The sequence below is a fragment of the Lontra canadensis genome, unplaced genomic scaffold, assembly GCF_010015895.1.
Source record: "Lontra canadensis isolate GAN:19392208 unplaced genomic scaffold, GSC_riverotter_1.0 scaffold15, whole genome shotgun sequence".
NCBI classification, from domain to species: domain Eukaryota; kingdom Metazoa; phylum Chordata; class Mammalia; order Carnivora; family Mustelidae; genus Lontra; species Lontra canadensis.
The window spans coordinates 13,979,216-13,999,480 of record NW_022631009.1 but is presented as its reverse complement, the minus strand read 5'-3'; the positions used below and the strand labels follow the sequence as shown (position 1 = coordinate 13,999,480).

Below are 20,265 nucleotides of genomic sequence, written 5' to 3'. Positions count from 1 at the left end.
TTTCCTCTGTCTGTGCTTTTGAAAATATTAGCAGTTACTGTTAGGTCCTACATTATCTCATCAGTGAACCAAAAAATACTCACTGGGTTCCTGTCAGAGGTTGAGCATGGCTCCAGCACTAGGGATATTACAAGAATAAAACAATTTCTTCTGTAAGAAGTGTTAGAGTTGTTCAAACAGGTCCCCCACTCCTGTATTTGTCAGGTTTGTTTTTTCTCCAAGGAACAAAAATCCAACTTCAATTAAATTGGAAGCAAATGGATTAATTTGTGTAACGGAAAACTCTCTGAGCAGAGAGCCAAGCCTTCAGTGTGGCTGGGGCAGAGCCCCACAGGACGTCATAAAGTCTGTCACTCTTGCTCCGACAGTCTGTTTCCACATGTTCTCTGTCTCTATGTCTCAATTTGCTATGTTACGGGTTTTTCCCTGATTTTTCCTGCTGCTGACTACTTCGTTCGTGTGGCAAATGAAAATAGCTACCAATCCCCTCATTTGCATTTTCCTTTCATCTGGTGATTTAAGAAGAAACAAGAACATCTCCTCCAAAGCTCTGGGAGAAGAAATAATGGGAAGAACATTAATTGACCCAGTTTGCGCCACATGCACATGTCTGAATGAATCATGGCGACCAAGGGTATGGAGAGGCGTGGGCCACAAGCCCTGGGGTGGAAACTCTCCCATGTAAGTCACTTGGAAGGGTGAGGGGTGGTTATTTAAAGGAAGGATGGTGGGTAGACAAACTTCCTGGACTACATGTGTATTTTTTCCTCTCTACTTTTTTGTTAACTTGGATAAAGTTCTTCTTTAGGAGGTCCCTCTCTCCTTCCCTTCTTTAGTAGATACTGTGTGGCTATTATGTGCTAGTTATTATAAAGAGACAAAAAGAACACATAAGTTTCTAGGAAGCTTACTGTACTAGCAAGGCAGATAGATAACAAATGACTGTTTATTAATTTCAACTGTGATAAATTTAAGAAGCAGAAGTACAAGATGTTCACACAGTGTATCGTGAGAAAGTAGTCTGGCCTACAAGGTTAGAGAAAGCTCTCCTGAGGAAAGTATAATTGAGATATTTATTGACATCTAAATGTAAAAGAATAGGTAACTGGAAAAAAAAAAAAAAGGAATGAAGATCATGCTAGGGGGAGGGAGAGTGGTAAAGACCCTGAGGTGGGCGGGAATGGTAATTAGACAACTAAGAGGCTGGTCTGACTGGGCTGCATTGAGCATGCGGGAGAGAAACAAGAGATGAAGCTGGGGGGTGAGTGGAGACAGACAAGGAGCCACATCATGCAAGGTCTTGAAAAATCACGGCAAAGTCTGATTTAGAGGGATGATGCTCCATGACTTCACTTATTGAGGTTGGTAACCCAAAGGGATAAAATTAGTAGTAGGAATTCCGGCCTTTAGACATGTGCCCAGGGAAGACAACAACACATCAGGATATTTGAGGGCACCTGGGTCTTATACACTTTCATCAATTACTCCATGTAGGTGGCAGCTGGCCCTGCCCAGGAGTATGGTCAGACCAGAAAGAGAGTCACTGCTGAGTGATTCTGCCATCTGACTTCCTCAGCCCAGAGCACATTCAATTTAGTTCATAAGGACGAATGACTCTGGTGAGTATTTTAAAACTCGGCTGAAATAGAGAGGCTGTCCTGCTTTTGACTTGTGAAAAATATAAAAATGCCCAGAACTATGTTCATTCAGCCCTCCATCTTCAATGGTTTGCCAAGTTAACATCTACTCATCATTGAGTAGCATAAGCTCAACTATCACTTCCTTTGAGAGTCTTCCCTGACATCCGGTCTGGATCAAAATCTATCTGCTACATACTCTTAACCATGGTTCTCTTGCATGATCCTCATAGTTACTAATGACATTTCGTGTGATGCCATGTGAAGTTGTAATAATCACTCATCCCGTCAGACTATAAGTACCACATGTGACTGTATCCTCCAGTGTGTGGTCCCATGCTAAGCGTATAGTAGGTTATCAATAACTATTCACAAATAAGTGAATAATCTCAATTTTTCTGATTTGTATTTAATCTTCCAGATTTAGATTTGAATCTGGTGACAGTCTAAGAATGTGCTTGGTCTCCAGTTGACTTGCTCATCATGGGCTCTCAGTAGTACTTGCTGGAAGGAATTAAATGAAAAATAGATCAAGGCTGTTTTCAGAATGCCTGAGCCATGTAACTTTCTACATATAATTTGATTAAGAGATCAAAAGCACAGTAGAACGATCCAAGTACTCTTCTTTTGAATTCCTCTCTTTGTAGAGTCACACATTCATGACCTTTGTTTCTGTCTCTAAATCCCTCTATCGGAAAAATGCCTATTGCTGTAACCCCGCAGGGGGACGAGGCACAAGGAAGAGTCTTGGACAGAACCTCTGAGCCAAATAGCAACTTCATCTCATTTGGCAAATACCATGATATTCATGACATTCTATGGCTCAGCACTTGTCTGTAAAGATCTTTTTAGACACTTTTATTTATTAAGTGTTCAGTGTTTAAACGCTTGTCAATGGAAGAGTATTAAGTGTGTGTGTGCTAGCACATACGTGCATGTGCGTACACACACACACGCACACACACATCTCATTTGCTGAAAATGTCTCTCAATTTTAGTTCCTGTGCCTAACCATAACCCTGACGATTTTACGTTGTTCTTTAACTTTCAGTTTCCTCCCGAATAAACAACATGTCCAGGCCTCCAGCAGTGGCTGGTTAGAACTGCTCTGTGCCATGAGCAGTGAAATGTCAGTGATACAAAAATATTCATGGCATTTGGACTTGTAACTGTTGTACAATTCTAGAAGGGGAATCTTGAAGATGAGTTGACATAGCTCCATCAGCAAACATCCCACCGGATGTTTTCTTAAACATTCTGAACAAAGTTCAACTTGCCCTTTGGGAGAGAACACACATTTCTTCCTAATTTATAATTTTTGGAATGATACCAACCAAAAAAAAAAAAATCTGAAGAGTTCATTAGAGGAAAAAACGTCCAAATATAATAATACATGACTTGCCCATTATTCCACAGAATCACGTAGTTCTTTTTAAGTATCTCAGCAGTCAATTAGTACCATTCCCTTGAGGAAACACTAGACCCATTTTGTAGTCATTGTGGAAGAAACAGGAAGGCTTTACTCTTCTGAAGTTAAGAAACTTCCTGGATGAAGGTTAACTTCTTGGAGAATGTGTTAAAGTTTCAGATCATGAAAAAAAAAAAACAAAACAAAACCCAAACCTCAGATTATGCTTAAGAAGCAATGTAATGCATTGCAAATTTTAGCTTTGCACAACAGCAGAATTCAAAGTGATCTACATAAACTTTTATTTTTTTCAAATACAGGTTATCTTATGTGTTTTTTTAAATGATGAAGGACCTAATGACTTAGAAAACCTGTAATATTCATATAACACAGTGTGGAAAATATTTATGCCTCATTTAATTACTTTTGCAAATTTATCTTATTTTTTTTCTTTAGGTCAGTGCAGACCAGAAATGAAGTAATTGACTTTATTAATAGTCATATTAATAGTGAAGGAAAATTCCTTTTGCTTTATAATCCCATCAATATTTGGTCCAACATTTATTGTTTTTGCAAACAATGTTAGTGTGAAATGTTATTTCACTATTAGCAAATTTGAGTACTTTTTCACATTTCTATTGGTCATCTATGTTTCTAGTGAAATATCTGTCCACGACTTTCCTTGTTTCCTTTCTGTCTTTTCCTTATATACTGGCGGAAGTATTTATAGCTTGTATAGAGTCTTGTTTAAGAAATTCTTTGCTAAATACAGCTTATAAAATTGTTCTTATAGATATTTTCCAAAAGTTTTAAAGTTTTGTCTTTCAGATTTCAATCCTGATTTAATATGTTTGGAATTGTTTGTAAATTGGGAGGTAAAGATCCATATCTATTTTTCCCATATAGATATTTGTTTAAGTACAATGTATGGACGAATAGTATTTCCTTTTCCCATTTGTCTGCAATGTATCTCTGTCCTGTACTCGTTTCCATGGATTTTGTGTCATTTTCGAGCCCTCTATTTGATTTCATTAGAAAATGTGTTCAGTGTTCTACTATCATGTTGTCTCATTCTCTATAGCTTTAAAAATTTTTTGACATTTAATAAGTCATTTCCCTCTAGCTAATTCCTCAGGAATGTTTTCATTCTTCTTGGCCTTTTTCATACAAATGTAATATTCATCAAAGAAAACTCCTATTGAATTTTAATTCTATTCACACAAATTTATAGATCAAATAGAATTGAAATTAAATTCTATAAGCTCTTGTGTCCTATACATAACTACGTTATGTCTTTCCATTTATGTAGGCCTTCCTAAAAAACATTTTTAAAAGTTTGACAAATGTCTCCAAAACAGTCTTTGAGATCATTTACTAGATTTATTCCTATGTGCTTTATATTTTCAGTTGCTATTGCAAGTATTTTTTTTTTCTTTTTTAAAACAATTCTTGTCTAAAATTTTCTTTCTGGTGTAAAGAACTACCGTGGACTCCTGTAATAATTATTTATCCATCTGCTAAAATCTCCAATTAATTCTAATAATAATTTATCCACTTAGAATTCTGGGTTGAGAATCTGAAAGAAAATACTATCATTTATTCCTTTCAAATCCTTATACATTTAATTTGTTTTATATTCTTGTGTAGTCCATATGATCTTTCTTTGTTAATAAAAAGATATCTTTTCTGGTTTTGTTTGGTTGTAATGTGAACCAAAATATCAAGGCTATGAAATGGTATTTGGAAGAAAAATTTGAATCATGGATCAAAGTTATTAAATTGTTGTAGGGTTACTCAGGTTTCTTTCTTAATATTTTATATTTTATGACAATTTTGGTACTTTTTAAATCTAGGAATTTATTTCAGCTAAATTTTCAATATTTTGACTAAAAGTTTTTATAATATCTTTTATGTCTTTGCTTCATCTCTAACTACGCCACCTCTAATTTATTATTATAAAATAATGACCAGTTTTAAGTACTTTACATTTTTAAATATTATTTCTTCTTTGACATATAAGTATTAATATTTTAAAAGTTTATTTTCTTTTTTATGATTTCTTAAGCTGGATTTGGATAACTATGTCTGTATTTAAAGATCTTTGAAATTTGTTTTGAAATGCTATATGGGGTTGTAAATTATATAGATACCTAAAATGTAGTAATTATATATCATTCTTGCTAAAATATATATACTTTATTTATGTTGGCAAAGAATATGTATTTGCAATAGTTGGATCCAGTATTCTGCATATGTCTATTAAATCTGTCCTACTAAGTATGTTCAAATCTGTTACAGCCTTAGCAAAGACTTGTATATGCTACTATACCAATATTGAGAATTATTTAAATGTCCAATATTTACAGTGATTTGTCAATTTCTTAGGTAGATATGTCAATATTTTCTCTTTCTAGATCTCTTTATATTTGTAAAGTTTCATAAGTGCATTAATTTAGATCTGTTGTGTCACCCTTAAAATTAAATATTTACCATTATGTGATGACTTTCCTTATCAGTAATATTGCTTTTTGCTTTGAAATTGATTTTCTGTGTTATTAATATAGCTAAAGTAGCCTTGTTTTGATTTACATTAACACAGCATATATTTTTTAATCTTTTGTTTTTTGTAAATAATACAAAATCAGATTTCATTATTCAGTCTAACAATCTTTGATTTTCAAGAAGAAATCGTTTCACTGACATATGTCATATGTGATATATTTGGATTAACTTCTATCATCATATATTCTATCTGCCATCTTCTACTCTTACTTTTTTCTTGCCTTTTTTTAATTAATATTTTCTTCTTCCACCATTTTATATTTTCTCTGAAGTTTGGAGATATAAATGTCATATCTTTACAAGCTAACCAGATTTTGGCATAGTCAAGTTTTGTCTCTGGCAAGGACACCTATGCATTAATTCATTGAACAAGCCCTCTGTCTCCTGTTTTGCTCTCAGCAGCAGTGAGAAGGGTCTCTCTCTTGTAGTACAGGCTTCCCAAGTGCAAGTTCCAGAATGGTGATGTGTGTATTTTATGTTCCAATGTGGGGGTTAGAAGGAGCAAAAGCCTCTTATATTCTGGCTGTTGAAAGTGAATTTGAACACATCAAAAACACCATCACAGATGGTGTTGGGTAAGCCACCAGTGGAAAACTGAATATTTCTTGATAAATTTTGGTTCAAAATCTATTGGCTTAGAATGAAGTCAGGAAACCAGATCTAGATGAGCAGAAAAGGAGTGTCAGGTTCAGCTGATGACATTTTCCTAACCCTTCCTTGAGCAAGTCATGCATGTGTGTTAGTGAGGAGCTCATACTTTTGAAAGAAATCTGTATTTGTGCTGGTTGAGCAAATAATAGTTCACTCTACACCTGCTCAGCTTAATGGAGACTTTCAGTGCTTTCTTCACTGTATTGTGCTCTAGGGTTAGAAACCTGGGCTTAAGGATTTGATTGTTGATGTGTGCATCCATTTAAGATATTCCTACACTTGTCTCATCTGTTTCTGGCAGAACTCAGCAAGAAAACTAGGCTCTAAATTCTAAAAGGAAAGCAATGCAAGAGCCAGCTTTAAATGTTCTTCGGAGATTTTTTAAAAAGACATTTATATGTAATTTTCTGTATTGGTAAAATACACATTTCAAATGTAAATGGGGACATGGTTAAAATCATCACTATTTACTGGGATTTTAGTTTATTTTTATATAAACTTTAGAACATGCCCTGGGGTAGTATCTAGTCCTATCACAATATACTTGACTGTAATTATCTAATTTAATGGGTGCCTAAAAAATAAAAGCTAAACCAATATCTTTCAATATACAATGATTAAGTCATTTTTATACTTAACTCATATTTCTTTCTTTTTGGGGGTATACTTGTAGACAACATATAGCTGTTTTGGTTTTTTAAGTATAGTTGACACACAATGTTATACTAGTTTCAATTGTACAGCTTAGTTATTTGACAATTCTATATATCATGCTATGTTTACCACAACAATAGAGGTCATCTGTCCCATTACATCATTATTACAATATCATTGACTGTATTCCTTATGGTCTGCTTTTTATTGCCATAACTTACTCATTCCATAACTGGAGGCCGACATCTCCCACACCCTACCTCCCTCCTTTCTGGGAAGAGACCATCAGTTTGGTCTCTGTATTTATCTTTCTAATTCTGCTTTCTCTTTATTAATTTTTTAGATTCTATTTGTGAGTGGAATCATATGGTATTTGTCTTTCTCAATCTTGCTTATTTCACTTAGCATAATACCCTTCAGGTCCATCCATGTTGTCTCAAATGACCTGGTCTCGTCTCTTTTTATGGCTGTGTAATATTCCATTGTGTATATACCCCACAATTTCCTTATCAATTCAGCTGTTGATGGATACTTAAGTTGCTTCCATGTCTTGGCTATTGTAAATAATGCTGCAGTAATCATAGGGGTGCATATGTCTTTTCAAGTTAGTTTTTTTTGTTTCCCCTGGGTAAATACTCAATAGTAGAATTACTGGATCATATGGTATTTCTATTTTTAATTTTTTGAGGAAACTTCATGCTGTTTTCCACAGTGGCTGTACAATTTATGTTCACCAATAGTGCATGAAAGTTCCTTTTTATCCACATCCTTGCCAACACTTGCTATTTCTTGTCTTCTTGATTTTAACCATTGTGACACGTGTGAGGTGATACTTCATTGTGGCTTTGATTTGCATTTCTCTAATGGTTAGTGATATTGAGCATCTTTTCATGTGTCTGTTGACCATCTGTAGACCTTTGGAAAAATGTCTTTTTAGGTCCTCTGTGCCCTTTTTAATCAGATTTTTTGTTTTTTGTTTTTGTTTTTGTTTTTGTGTTGACTTGTATAAGTTCTTTATGTATGTTGGGTATTAACTTCTTATTGGATATATTATTTGCAAATATCTTCTCCTATCAGTAGGTTGCCTTTCTGTTTTGTTGATGGTTTCCTTTGCTGTGCAAAGGCTTAATGTTATTTCTTTATCATCTAATATACAAATTTACAGGCTGATGATCTTTAAGATGGATATTTTAAAACCCAGCCTCTGAAAACAGCATTGGAAAATTAACATATGCATGCTATTTAATACTCTCTAAAATTATTGGGGTTACTATCCTCAAATATCATTTTTGTCATGTCTCATTTGAACTTCTGAAGTTTAAGTCCATCCAATGTCCATAAAAGTATAAGTGTAGGCTTTTAGACTTGAGTCTTTAACTGGCAAATGATCTAAACCATGTAAAACGGTGTTTCTTGATATGTGAGCTATGGAATAATAGTATCTAGGAATATTCATGCCTGTTAATTACTCACAAAAATTTCAGTTTTTACATAACTTGGGGAAATTCTGGATTAAACATATCTAAACAGGATTCTTTATTGAAATGCTGTATTATGCTAAAATGTTCCATGGCTCTAGATAGCATTCAGGCAATATTTTATCCAGTCCCTACTGTGTGCCAGGAATATCACCATGTTTTGCTTAAAGAGATGTCAACAAACCTGGCATGGTTTCTGTCCTCATAGAATTTTTAGAGTAATGGGAAGAAAGAGATTAAACAAATAAAGACATAAGTATGTAGATTGCAATAAATTATGTTGTGCCACAAAAGAATAAGATGTCATAAGAGTGAATGAGTACGAATTTAATTGGAAGACAGATTAAGAAAGACCAATAAGAAGTGAGATTCAAGCTGAAGCTAAAAGAAGTAAAAATTAGTCAGATAAAGAGGGGCATTTCAGGCAGAGTGAACAGCAAGCAAATCCAAAGCCTTGAGACAAAAGAAAGTTTGCTGCCTGAGAGGAAGAAATGGCCAATGTGGTTAGGGTAGAGTAAGCAAGAGGTCCAAGACGAAGCAAAAGAAATAACAAAAGGTAAATTCATACAGAATCTTAGAGGCCATAGAAAAGATGATTTTAAGTAAAAAGGATTTTGATGAGGGTACTACTTTAAAATAGTATTTTCCTGAAGAAAAATATAGTACTACATTCACCTTTCCCCAACAGTATTTGACCATAGAAACATTTTGATGAGATATTTCCTGGGAGCAGTATCTTTGGAAAACACACTGATAATACTTTTACAAATCCCACACTTTTTTTTTATCTTTTTTTTTTATTTATTTACTTATCAGAGAGAGAGAGGGAGAGAGCGCGAGCACAGGCAGACAGAATGGCAGGCAGAGGCAGAGGGAGAAGCAGGCTCCCCGCCGAGCAAGGAGCCCGATGTGGGACTCGATCCCAGAACACCGGGATCATGACCTGAGCCGAAGGCAGCTGCTTAACCAACTGAGCCACCCAGGTGTCCCACAAATCCCACTCTTAATCAAGGATTGTGTGCTCAGATTGTAAGTGTCACAAAACAATAGAAGAGACTTTACCAGTTCAGATATATTTATCAGTATCAGAAACATTTAGTATCAGAAACATCAATATCGGAAACATCCAGCCACCAACCTGGATGGATTTGGGACTCAAATGTTAATAGGACTCAGTTTCTTTTCATCTATCAGTCCTTCCTGTTCCTCTTTTTGGTTTCATTCTGAGGCCCCATAAAAATGACCTCAGAAGCTGTAGGATTTTCCACTGTGGTGGCAAAATGGCTGAATCATCTCCTTAAATGCATCCAGATTGTGAGCCAGTGGAAAAGGAGCCCTTTTCACGACATTCCCTGGATATCCACTTCTTCTTGCTACATCTCCCTGATGTACCCAGCTGGGAACCAGTCACCAAAGGAACCATAGTAATAGGATATGTTGAACTGTTTAGGCCTAGGTAATCTGCAGCCTTGACTGTTCAGATTGCAGATGTGACTCTAGGATGTATACTACTGGAGGGAGTGATGCTGGGGAGGTAAAGAGCAAAACTCCAGTATAGGCTTTTTTTTTTTTTTTAAGTTACTGTTTTAATTTATGTGGATAAATTCATGTTTGAAGTAATCATATTGTTTCTTGTTAGAAGTATAAAAAGGCAATACAATCAAGTTTCTAAAAGACCGTGAAAACAATGTGCTGTTTGTTGGTTCTGGGTGGTTATAGAAAGTAGAAAAATTATGGAAGAATGAAATAGGATACTTCTGCTATTATTACTACTAACAATTCACCTCTGTGACTTTCTTTCTTTTTCTTTTTTTTGGGGGGGTGTCCTCCTTATTTACATGAAAATTATTCTACCTAGAAAAGTGAATCACTATATAATGTTATATATTTCATTTAAATTATTGTCTGAGGCCATTCCATTGTGTGCTCTTTTTTTTTTTTTTAAGATTTTATTTATTTATTTGACAGACAGAGATCACACGTAGGCAGAGAGGCAGGCGGGTGGGGGGGGGAACAGATTTCCCGCTGAGCAGAGAGCCGGATGTGAGGCTCGATCCCAGGACCCTGAGATCATGACCTGAGCCGAAGGCAGAGGCTTTAACACACTGAGCCACCCAGGCACCCTCCACCATGTGCTTCTAAATACTATACCTTTCACTATAAGCACCTTCTTGCATGTGTGTGTATATACACATACATACACATACGCATACTGTGTATATGTGTGTATGTATAATATACAAACCTTTACAAAAATATAAATCTTGAGATTATAAAGGATGATTTTATGGTTAGATTCTCTAATCAAAATGTTCTCTAGAGAATTTTTAAGATAGTAATAACTATTGGAATTTATAAGAGGCAGTCCAACTTCTGAGCATGTAAAATAAATTTTAGGAGTATAAAAGGGAAAAAATGCTCTTCTCTGAGAAGATAATATGGCCTAAGTGATCAAAATAGACTGAGATAAACTGTGGAGACTGTATAAAAACTACAGGTCAGGGAAAAGCTATGACCCTTACAACATCAACTAGCAACATATTTTTAGTCTTACAGATGGTGGTTAACACTTCTGGTCATTTATGCTTTGTTCCTCATTTTATGACTGTTGTCTAAAAATAGTTGGGGCTGTAACAGGGCAGAGAGTGTCAGAGAGGACTTTGTGGGTAAAATGAGACTTTAGGGGATATTTTTAAAAGGGGGGTGTTGGAAGTGCAAGGTAGAGAATCCTAATAGAAAGTCAAAAAGAGAGGAAAAGTGTTCGGCAAATGGAATCCAATTGTTCTCACTTCGATAATAGGTCCTGTTATCCTCAAATCCCAAGAATGATCCCAGAGCAAATTCTTAAGGATTTCCAGATTGTTAGACAACCAAGGACAGATTGTATTTTCTGATTTTATTCTGGATATTTGTGTCCCTCTTAATTCCTCTCTCATCCTGGAGAAAGAATAGAACTAGATTTGCCTTTAGAAGTGAAGAGAAAATCAAGTATGCTTTTTAAAAAATAGTTCTTTTGAATTAGGCACCTAAATAAGCAGTTTCAAAGCTGGTGGGTTTTAAGCATAAATATTATATAAATGTACTTTCATACTTAGAAGCCATTGAGTATTAAAATTGTATATATTCATCATTTATCCTGTGACATTTCTTTTTTTGGTTCATGTACTTTTGTAAAAGTCCAAATTTACAACAGTTTATCCCTAAAATCTAAAGTATGCAAAAATTTTAGATTTAGGAATCTAAAGTATCTTTAGACTTTGTAAGTAAAGGGATTGATAAACAACTGATTGTCACATGGTTCCATGAAGTAAATAAAGCATCTTTGCAAATTCTATAAGAATTATTTTATTAATATAACTGCTGCAGTTACTTCCTTCCCTATACAAAATCCCATGCATAATGTTCTGGTAATATAATGCAGTGCTTTTAAGAATTAATATATATTAATTCAAGCCACACATATAAATAATGGTCTATTTTCTGAATGAGTCCTGAAAAAATTAAGTATTATGCCATGTTTATTATTTGTTTCAAATGATAGATTCTTGGGGAGCTGTCTGGGTTAATCGGTAAAGCATGCCATTCTTGATCTCAGGGAGTTCAAGCCCCATGTTGGGAGTAGAGATCATTTAAAATTTTAAAAGTTCCAGGCTCTGTGCTCCGGGTGGGGCGGGGGTTAGGGGGTCTGTTTGTATTTCTTTTTCTTCCTCTTCCTCTGCCCCTCCCCCCTCTCTAAAATAAATAATTCTTTAAAAAATTTTAAAAATTCAAATGATGGAGTCTAGCATTCTATATATGAAAGAATACTAACATTTATATATGTTTAATTAAGATTAAATTAGTGTAAAAATGTTTTTGTTTTGTTTTTAAATTTTTAAAGAAGATTTTTATTTATTTGATAGAGAGGACAAGCATCAGCAGGGGAAGGGCAGAGGGATAAGCAGACTCCCAGTTGAGGAGGGGAAACTTGATGTGGGACTCTACCCAGAACCCTGACTGAGATCACCACCTGAGCCAAAGTCAGAGGCTTAACTGACTGAGCCACCCAGGTGTCCATAAAAATGTTTTAAAACGGATACTAGCATATTAAAGGTTTGTCAATGCCATATGTTATAAATCATCAGATATTATTAAACTCCCATTAATGCTAAATTTTGAAAGAATTTTCCAGTTAGATTAATAACCATGAAGCTAGTTGTTTAGAAACATGGCTTATATTTTTTAGCTTTATTGAGGTATACTTGACAAATGGGCATTGTATATGTTTAAGATATGCAAATTGCTGTTTTAATACATGTGTGCATTATGAAATTAACACTACACTCAAACTAATTAGCATATCAACTACCTCACATACTTACCACTTTCTTCCTTTCTTCAGTGGTGTGAACATGTAAGATCTATTTTCTTGGCAAATTTTAAGTATATGATAGAGTTATTGTTAATTATGGTCATCATGTGGTATCTTTGCTTCTAGATTCCACATAAAAGTGAGCTCACTCCTTTGAAAGGACAGAAAGCACACACTTCAATTTGTTGTTGTTTTTCCTCATACTGAAATAAAGCACTGAAGCTCAAAATAGAGGTGAGAATGAAGTTTGGCTTCTTCTGCTATGCGCCCCCATCTCACAAGCCTGCCTGGATGTTTGAGGTGCCAGGGCCCTCCCTGCCAACTCGAAGAGGACTACTGTTTCCCGGGCTCCCAGCACAATGCTGGCTCCTTGTTTTTATACTCCTGGGCTGGGGGGTCGGCGGGGGCGGGGGGAACGGGGAAGGGGAGTGGACTGTCCGAAGAGATCCATTCTGTCGAGAAAGAAGAGCTGAGTTGCCAGGTGGGAGGGGAGAACTGGCAAGGAGCTCTTCATGGCAAACCAGGAATGAGGCGTTCTTGACTCTTCTCTTCCCTGGTGTGTCATGATCCAGGGAATGAAAAGAAATTTGACCCTGGATTATGACCCTCCTTGGATTTTCCTTCCACCATGTTCTCACACACTAGGACCAGCTGCCCATTCTGAGCTCAGAGCAGCCTCTCCAACCATTACTGACCTAACCTGACTTGTCAGGAAACCCATCCCACTCCCAACCTCCAGATCGGGCCTGGCTGCTCTATTCTGTACCAAGTACTGGAGAATAGTGTCAAGTTCTTAGTAGCCCTGGTAGCTTCTAGATTCCCTTCTTCTCCCTTCGGAGGTCAAACCAACTCTTCATCTGTAGCCACAACATGCATTTGCAGCAGCACAGTGAGATGTGACTGACGGGCTTTGAACCTGGTTGGCCTGGGAAAGCAGTAAGGGGGGGGGGATAGAGCTGTCTTTCCTTCTGGGCTTTCTCCATCTGTCCCTACCCTTTACATGCCCCACCCTACTCCCACCAAAAAGTAAAAAAATCAGGATGTTTTTCACTGTCCATTGCTTTGTGTTTTAATAAACAATTTGCAGTGAAAAAAAAAAATGATCTCACTCTGTCTTTCTCCGACTTTTCACTTACCACAATGCCCTCAGGATCCATCTATGTTGTTACAGGTGCCACATTATTTTTTTTTTAAGATTTTATTTATTTATTTGACACAGAGAGAGAGAGAGAGATCACAAGTAGGCAGAACAGCAGGCAGAGAGAGAGGGGGAAGCAGGCTTCCTGCTGAGCAGAGCCCGATGTGGGTCTCGATCCTGGTACTCTGCGATCATGACCCCAGCCAAAGGCAGAGACTTAACCCATTGAGCCACCCAGGCACCCCACAAGTGCCACATTATCTTATTAAAACAAACAAACTAGGAGAGGATTATATCAGATTATATTAGCTTTCTAGCTGATTTATATAATGGCTACCTTCGCATTAAAGTAGAACTCAAGAATTCCAATTTTTTTTTCTCTTAATTTATGTAACAATGTGGGTAGCCCAAAACACAGGTCCTGGGCTAGAACATTACGTTTAGCTCATATATAGGTAAGACAGAAAAGATATATCCTTGTCCAGTTTACCTTCCCTACATTTTAAGATTTTACATGGCATGTTCTATTCAGTTCTCTTCACAATTTCTGTGAGCTCCTGGGCCTGGGTTCTAATCTGTATCAGTCACAATGTAATTGATACCTCCTCCTTTCAGTAAACCTACCTTCTGTACACATGGAAATGGACTTAGCTTCCTATGATCCAGATCCCAGAGTCCTCAAGCTGGAGCTATGTTAGTGCCAAATCAAAGGAAACTCAGCAAAGGTAGAATAATGAACTTTACTTTCATGATTGCCACCTCCCATCCAGTCTCCAAATGCACTAAATAGTGCTATCTTATCACCAAAAACCACAAAAACCCAAACATAATTATTATAATTTCTAAGTGCTGATTTTTTTTCCTCTTCAACATCTACATTGTTCATTCCTTCCTCTCCATTTTTGCCATGTTCTCCTGTGATATCTTTCAAAAGTGTCCTCTTAATGGGATACTTAGTTTCTTAATATATGTACTAATAATAAGGAATTTATGAAGGAAAATGAATAACAAAGATAAATGATTAAAATCTATAATTAAAATCTCTTTCAGGTAGCAGTGTTGTCCCTAAGCTGAAAGCAAGTGAAAATCACAGTCATGTGCAGCAGCTACTTTTTCTGAAGTCAGATACCATCAGCAAGGTCTAACTAAGGTGGGAAAAGGCAGCTACTCTTATTGAAGAGTGCCCAGACCCAGACACAACTGTATCTTGTAGAGAAAGAACTGGATCATGAATGGTGATGGTGAACAAGAATATCCAGCTTTGTTTAGGAAGAAGGTAAGTCTTTAAGTCTAGAGACCTGGTCCTGATTTATTAATTTGCCATGTGATATTAGCTAAGGTCTTCACTTATCTGGGCTTCAGTTTTATTCATTTTTAAAATGTGTGTGTGTGTGTGTGTGTGTGTGTGATATTTCTGTTTTCTAAATTCACTTCTAAGTGCTAATTCTATAATCCATTAGGGTGAAGAGAGATAAAGGCACACGGATCAGATGAACACTTTTGAGAACCTACGAGCTGTATCAGTGGCAGTTGCTGTGGTGCTAAAATAAGTGAAGCAGAAGGGTTCTATGCCTGGGAATCAAGTGGCATCAACAACAATGGCAACCAGGATCGCCAAGAAATGATTCAGGGAGAAGGGAGCTCTCTCTCCCAAATATACATATCTCAATGTGAGAAGAGAGGTGGACAGAGTTGGAGAAACTAGAATTGCTCCTTCCTACCACTAACCTCTCCCATCAACAGATTGTAGCAAGGAGGAAACTGTCCTCAGTTACTGGACCAGCTGTGGACTCATTGGTCAAAGTGGATGAGCACAGTTTTTCCTCAGAGATTTGGATATGGCAAGTAAAAAGAAAGCAATTTTCCCCTCTTGAATGGCTAACCCTGTAACGTTTGGGAGATGTTAATGGGCATAACTTCCACCATAGGGCCAAGATAAGGGGAATCCACTAGAGAGGAAGAGAAAAGGATCAAGTGGAGGTTCAGAAAGGTGAAGATGAGAGACAAGAAGAGTCCTGCTGACTGTGAAGTTCCCCTTCCAGTTCCCGAGACCCCACAGCATTTTTGTCCTAGGATTCTATGAGACACTCCAGTGTTTTTTTGACTTACTATTAATGAATTGTTTTTTTCCTTAAATTAATTTGAATGAGTTCTGCCTCTTACCGGCTGATGGGAGCTGGAGTCAAATATATGTTTGACTGTAAGTTAAAGCTTTTAATACTTTCTGTGACTATTAGGGTATTTTTGTTGATGAATTGTTAGATAATAGGTATTAAACATAGATTATTTTCTTTAATGTCCCTTTTGGAGTAGGCAATAATATCCCTTTTGCAGAGATGAATAAACTGAAGTTTATAAGATTTTTCTAATTCACCCTGAGTTGGACAGCTATTAAGTGGCAAGAATGTTTTCAAACAGCCTTCCATTAGCTGGATTTCAACTTCAATCAGTTTAACCACAGGTTCTTGCCTTTAACCACTATTTCATAAGATTAGGTAAGATACGAGCTGCTACTGGGAAATCTGAGATAGAGAAAATGTACCAAATACTAACTTTCCTAAAACTTTCGAATTTCCCAGAAAAGGAAATCAATATGGTTCTGAGTCAGGAATGGAGATATGAGAAGAAAGTGGTCAGTGTTTAGGGAAGCCTGGTATCAAAGTTTATCTTGTTATGTCAGATTCTGTAATTCTAAAAATTGGAGACTTCATGGAATTGTTAAGGAAAGGAAATTATGTAAGAGTTAGTCATTTAGAAGTGAAGCCTGTGCATCTCTGGCTAGTATTTACCAGTGCCAGAGGTCAAAAACTACCACTTCAAGCATTAGTGGATTCCCCCTCAATGAATTTCTCCCAGGCTATAGGACCTTATAACTTTTTTCAAGTCCAGCAATGTTGCCTTCATACGTACTTTTAATCACAAACATTCAGTTGGCCACAAACACATTCCTGTCCAATTCCTTCATCTGTGTCTTCTAAAGAGTGAACTGAACTGTTAACTTCTTTTAAACAAAACGGAATAGTTGAAATGTCTGACTGCTTCCTATCAGTATAAAAATATGAATTTGTACAACATCTGCAACTCATTTCAGCTGGATTAAGCTTTACCCAAAGAAGGACAAAAAAAAAATGTTGTCTGTAACAAGGGAAGACTAATGTTCTCAATGGAAAGAAATGAATATACTCACAGATTTTAATGTTGGTTAACATAAATATGGCTTTAAAGATTAAATGAGAAACATCCTTTCTTTTATGATTAATCATATTTCCAGATGATCAGTAGTGTCCAGTCATAAAGACTGTAAAATTGTTAAGGAGTAGGATTTGAAGTATAATACAAAAATCAATAGCAATAACTATAAAATAGTTGATCAAACTTTATAAAATGTCATGCTGCTTCATAAGGAATGGTAAAAATATGCCTTTGAGGTCTTTTTTCATTGAAAGCCTTTGCAATCTTTCTCCATGAATGAACTAATCAGTATCTTTTCAACTGACCAAAGTTATATAACAATATTAAATAGATATAAAAAATTTTATAAGTACTCATAACCCACCACTGCAAGTCAACAACTCTCTCAAGCATGTGTGGTGCTGAAGCAGTTAAGGGAGTGAGGCTAGACCTCTCAGGGCTAATATATGGGCTGAGTCATGGATTCCATGGTCAATACTTTTTTTTAAAATTCATACCTGGGCATTCTCAGCCCACATAGAGACAATCAGTTTCTTAATAACCAATCAGTTTATCAAATTATTCAATAAGCCATTCAGGAAGCATGGCACAGAGGATGAGAGAAATGAATCAAGAACCAGCTGCTGTGTGTGAACCTTACTTAGCTCTCCCACTTGGGCATATGGTTTAACCATCATGAATCTTAACTTCTTGGTCGCTCAAATGGAGGAAATACTAATTCCAACCTTATAGGATTGTTATGAAAATAGGAAAAAATAATTAGAAAATCCTTAGGGCAGTGCCTGGTATTGTAGTAGCACTGTGTAATTGCTGAATATAAAAATGAAATCCATCAGTTTGTGCCAGAAATATTTATTGCATGCCTACCAAAGGTCAGGCACTGTGGCGTGCTCAAGATTGATAAGGTACCTGCCTCCATGGAATTTACATTCTAGATAGAGAAGGGAGACAATAAAAATGTAAGCAACTAAATAGATAAGATCATTTCAGATACTGATAATTCTCACACACACACACACACACACACACAGACACACACACTAAACTGGGTGATAAAAGGAGTAGATTTGAGATGGAGAGATGGGGAACAGGTTTGATTGGAGAAACTTTCTCTAATATTTGAGGTAGGGACTAAGGGAAGGGATAAAAAGGAGGGAGCCATGTGGAGCAAAGAGAAGAGAGCCAGAAGGATGAGGGAGAATAACCTAGTGCAGAGTTTTGACAGAGAAGAAGGGTGAGAACACAGTAAGAAGTTGGAGGGCCAGAGAAGGAGCTAATGATATGTGACCTAGAAGGTCATGCGAAGGAGTTTGATTTTATTTTTAATTTTAAAGAGAATTTATTTCCATTATGGTTCTTTTGGTTACAAGTGAAGAAATTTCACTTAAACAATAGAAAAAATGTTGCCTATAATCAAAACATATCCAAGAGATAAATCCGATCCATGCAGAACTGGATCATCCAGACCTTCAATAATGACTTCAGGAGGGTTTGTGTTTCTCCATACCAACACAGTTTTCAATAACTAGTGATAATACCTCAAAATAAGTCATTGTTCTGGATTGTCAGGAACTCATTTTGGAACCAATTACTTTGACTCTGATCTGCTGTGCCTGGGTGAATTGCCCACCTCTAGGGTCAGAGGGTGGGGTCAGTCTCACAGGAGCAATAGAGAGAGAATGGAGATGAGGGCTTTTCCATAGGACAATTATGTGCTTCTAGCAGAGCCAAAGTGTGATGGATTCTGAGCAGGTAAACACAGAAGACCTCTATCAGATATTTGACTGACATCCACTGAAATGTATTTCACCTCCATAATTCTTTATGTTTTGGTATCTATCTCCACTAGCATCTGTGGAGAAGGCAACTTTCCATCTGTCGTTGCAGGCAGGGGTCCATGCAGACTCCATCTTTTGGCTCCTAAGAGAAGTTGATCTTCTCTGGGATATTTCTGCATCCTTCTTGAGGACCAGAAAGACTTTCTGTTTCTCTTCAATACACAGAAACTTGGGGGAGGCACAACCAGACCTTCTGCCTAGACACTGTAGTGCTGTCTGTAGTTCTGACCACCCCTGGTGTGAGGATCACAGGTTTCCTGCCTCCTTAGGCTCCCCTCAGAGCCTGGGAACATATAATCTATCTTGTGATCCTACTAAATCCCTTTTGGAATTGAGACAATATGAAGAAGATGGCATGAGATGCTCCTTCAGCGAAGTATCCAACCTGTGTTCCACTGCTCTTTTGCAGGCTCTTCTTTTTCTGCCTCAGCTCTGACTTTTAAAAGCAACTTTAGGGTTGCTTTAAACCCTAAATTGGCTTATATGCATTCTTCTGAACTCTGTTGGTTATATACACCAATTTGAATTTCATTAAGAAAAAGCCAGGCTTCTGGAATTCAAAAATCCTTTATCATATCCTGTACCTTTTGCTTAGCATTTTTTAAAATTTTGTTTTGTTTTTTGAGAATTGACTTTTGCTTTTGAGTGTGACGTCCCTTTCCCAAGGCAGTGACCCTAATCCATACAGGCAGATGTCTAAATGTCTCTCTATTGATAAAACACTGTGTGCTCCAATTCTATTGTCAATCTTCCTGGGAGAATGATGGATATAAATGAACAGGGTTGGTGTTTCTGAACCCTGTTTTCCAGGTGACCACTTACCTTGTTTATATCTCTTCCTAAGACAGAATTTCCAGGAGCTCTTCCAATAAACAATATAAAATTCAGTTTTTGACTGTAATCAACAAAAATGTACACTGGCTATTTTAAGCAAAAGGGTTTACTTGGATCACATCTGGGGCTCAACAGATGGAATGGCATACAGCAGGAATTTAGGCAGCTTGGTCACCCCTAGGAATTTAGCCAGCTTGGTCACCCTTATTCTTTAGTGGTAAAGAATAACCTCTGGCCCTAACTCATATCCTTGCAACCTTTACTCAGGTACAGGAGAGAGCTTCTCATTGGCCTGGCTTAGTTCACATTCTACCCACTGCATGCACAGGGGCATGGAAAAAGGTTCACTGATCATGTGAAAAAAAAGCAGAAGCTATTTTCCAACCAAGACTATACATAATGGGGAAAGGAAAACTCCTAGAATGGAAATCAAGGTGGGGTTAGGAATGAGCAAAACTCCTGGGCAGGAAATATGACTTGGCCCACTGCCACAATTCTATGATTCTATATTTTATATAGAAT

The 20,265-nt window shown here is 36.7% G+C and overlaps 2 long non-coding RNA genes across 2 annotated transcripts; both read left to right on the top strand.

The window, feature by feature from the left end:
- Positions 1–305: 305 nt before the first annotated feature.
- On the top strand, positions 306–12,915 carry LOC116868425. The gene is made up of 3 exons (XR_004382823.1): positions 306–681; positions 1,495–1,619; positions 12,868–12,915. It is a non-coding gene; the product is annotated as an uncharacterized LOC116868425 (long non-coding RNA).
- Positions 12,916–12,918: 3 nt separating this feature from the next.
- On the top strand, positions 12,919–15,872 carry LOC116868426. The gene is made up of 3 exons (XR_004382824.1): positions 12,919–12,975; positions 14,930–15,155; positions 15,340–15,872. It is a non-coding gene; the product is annotated as an uncharacterized LOC116868426 (long non-coding RNA).
- Positions 15,873–20,265: the final 4,393 nt, after the last annotated feature.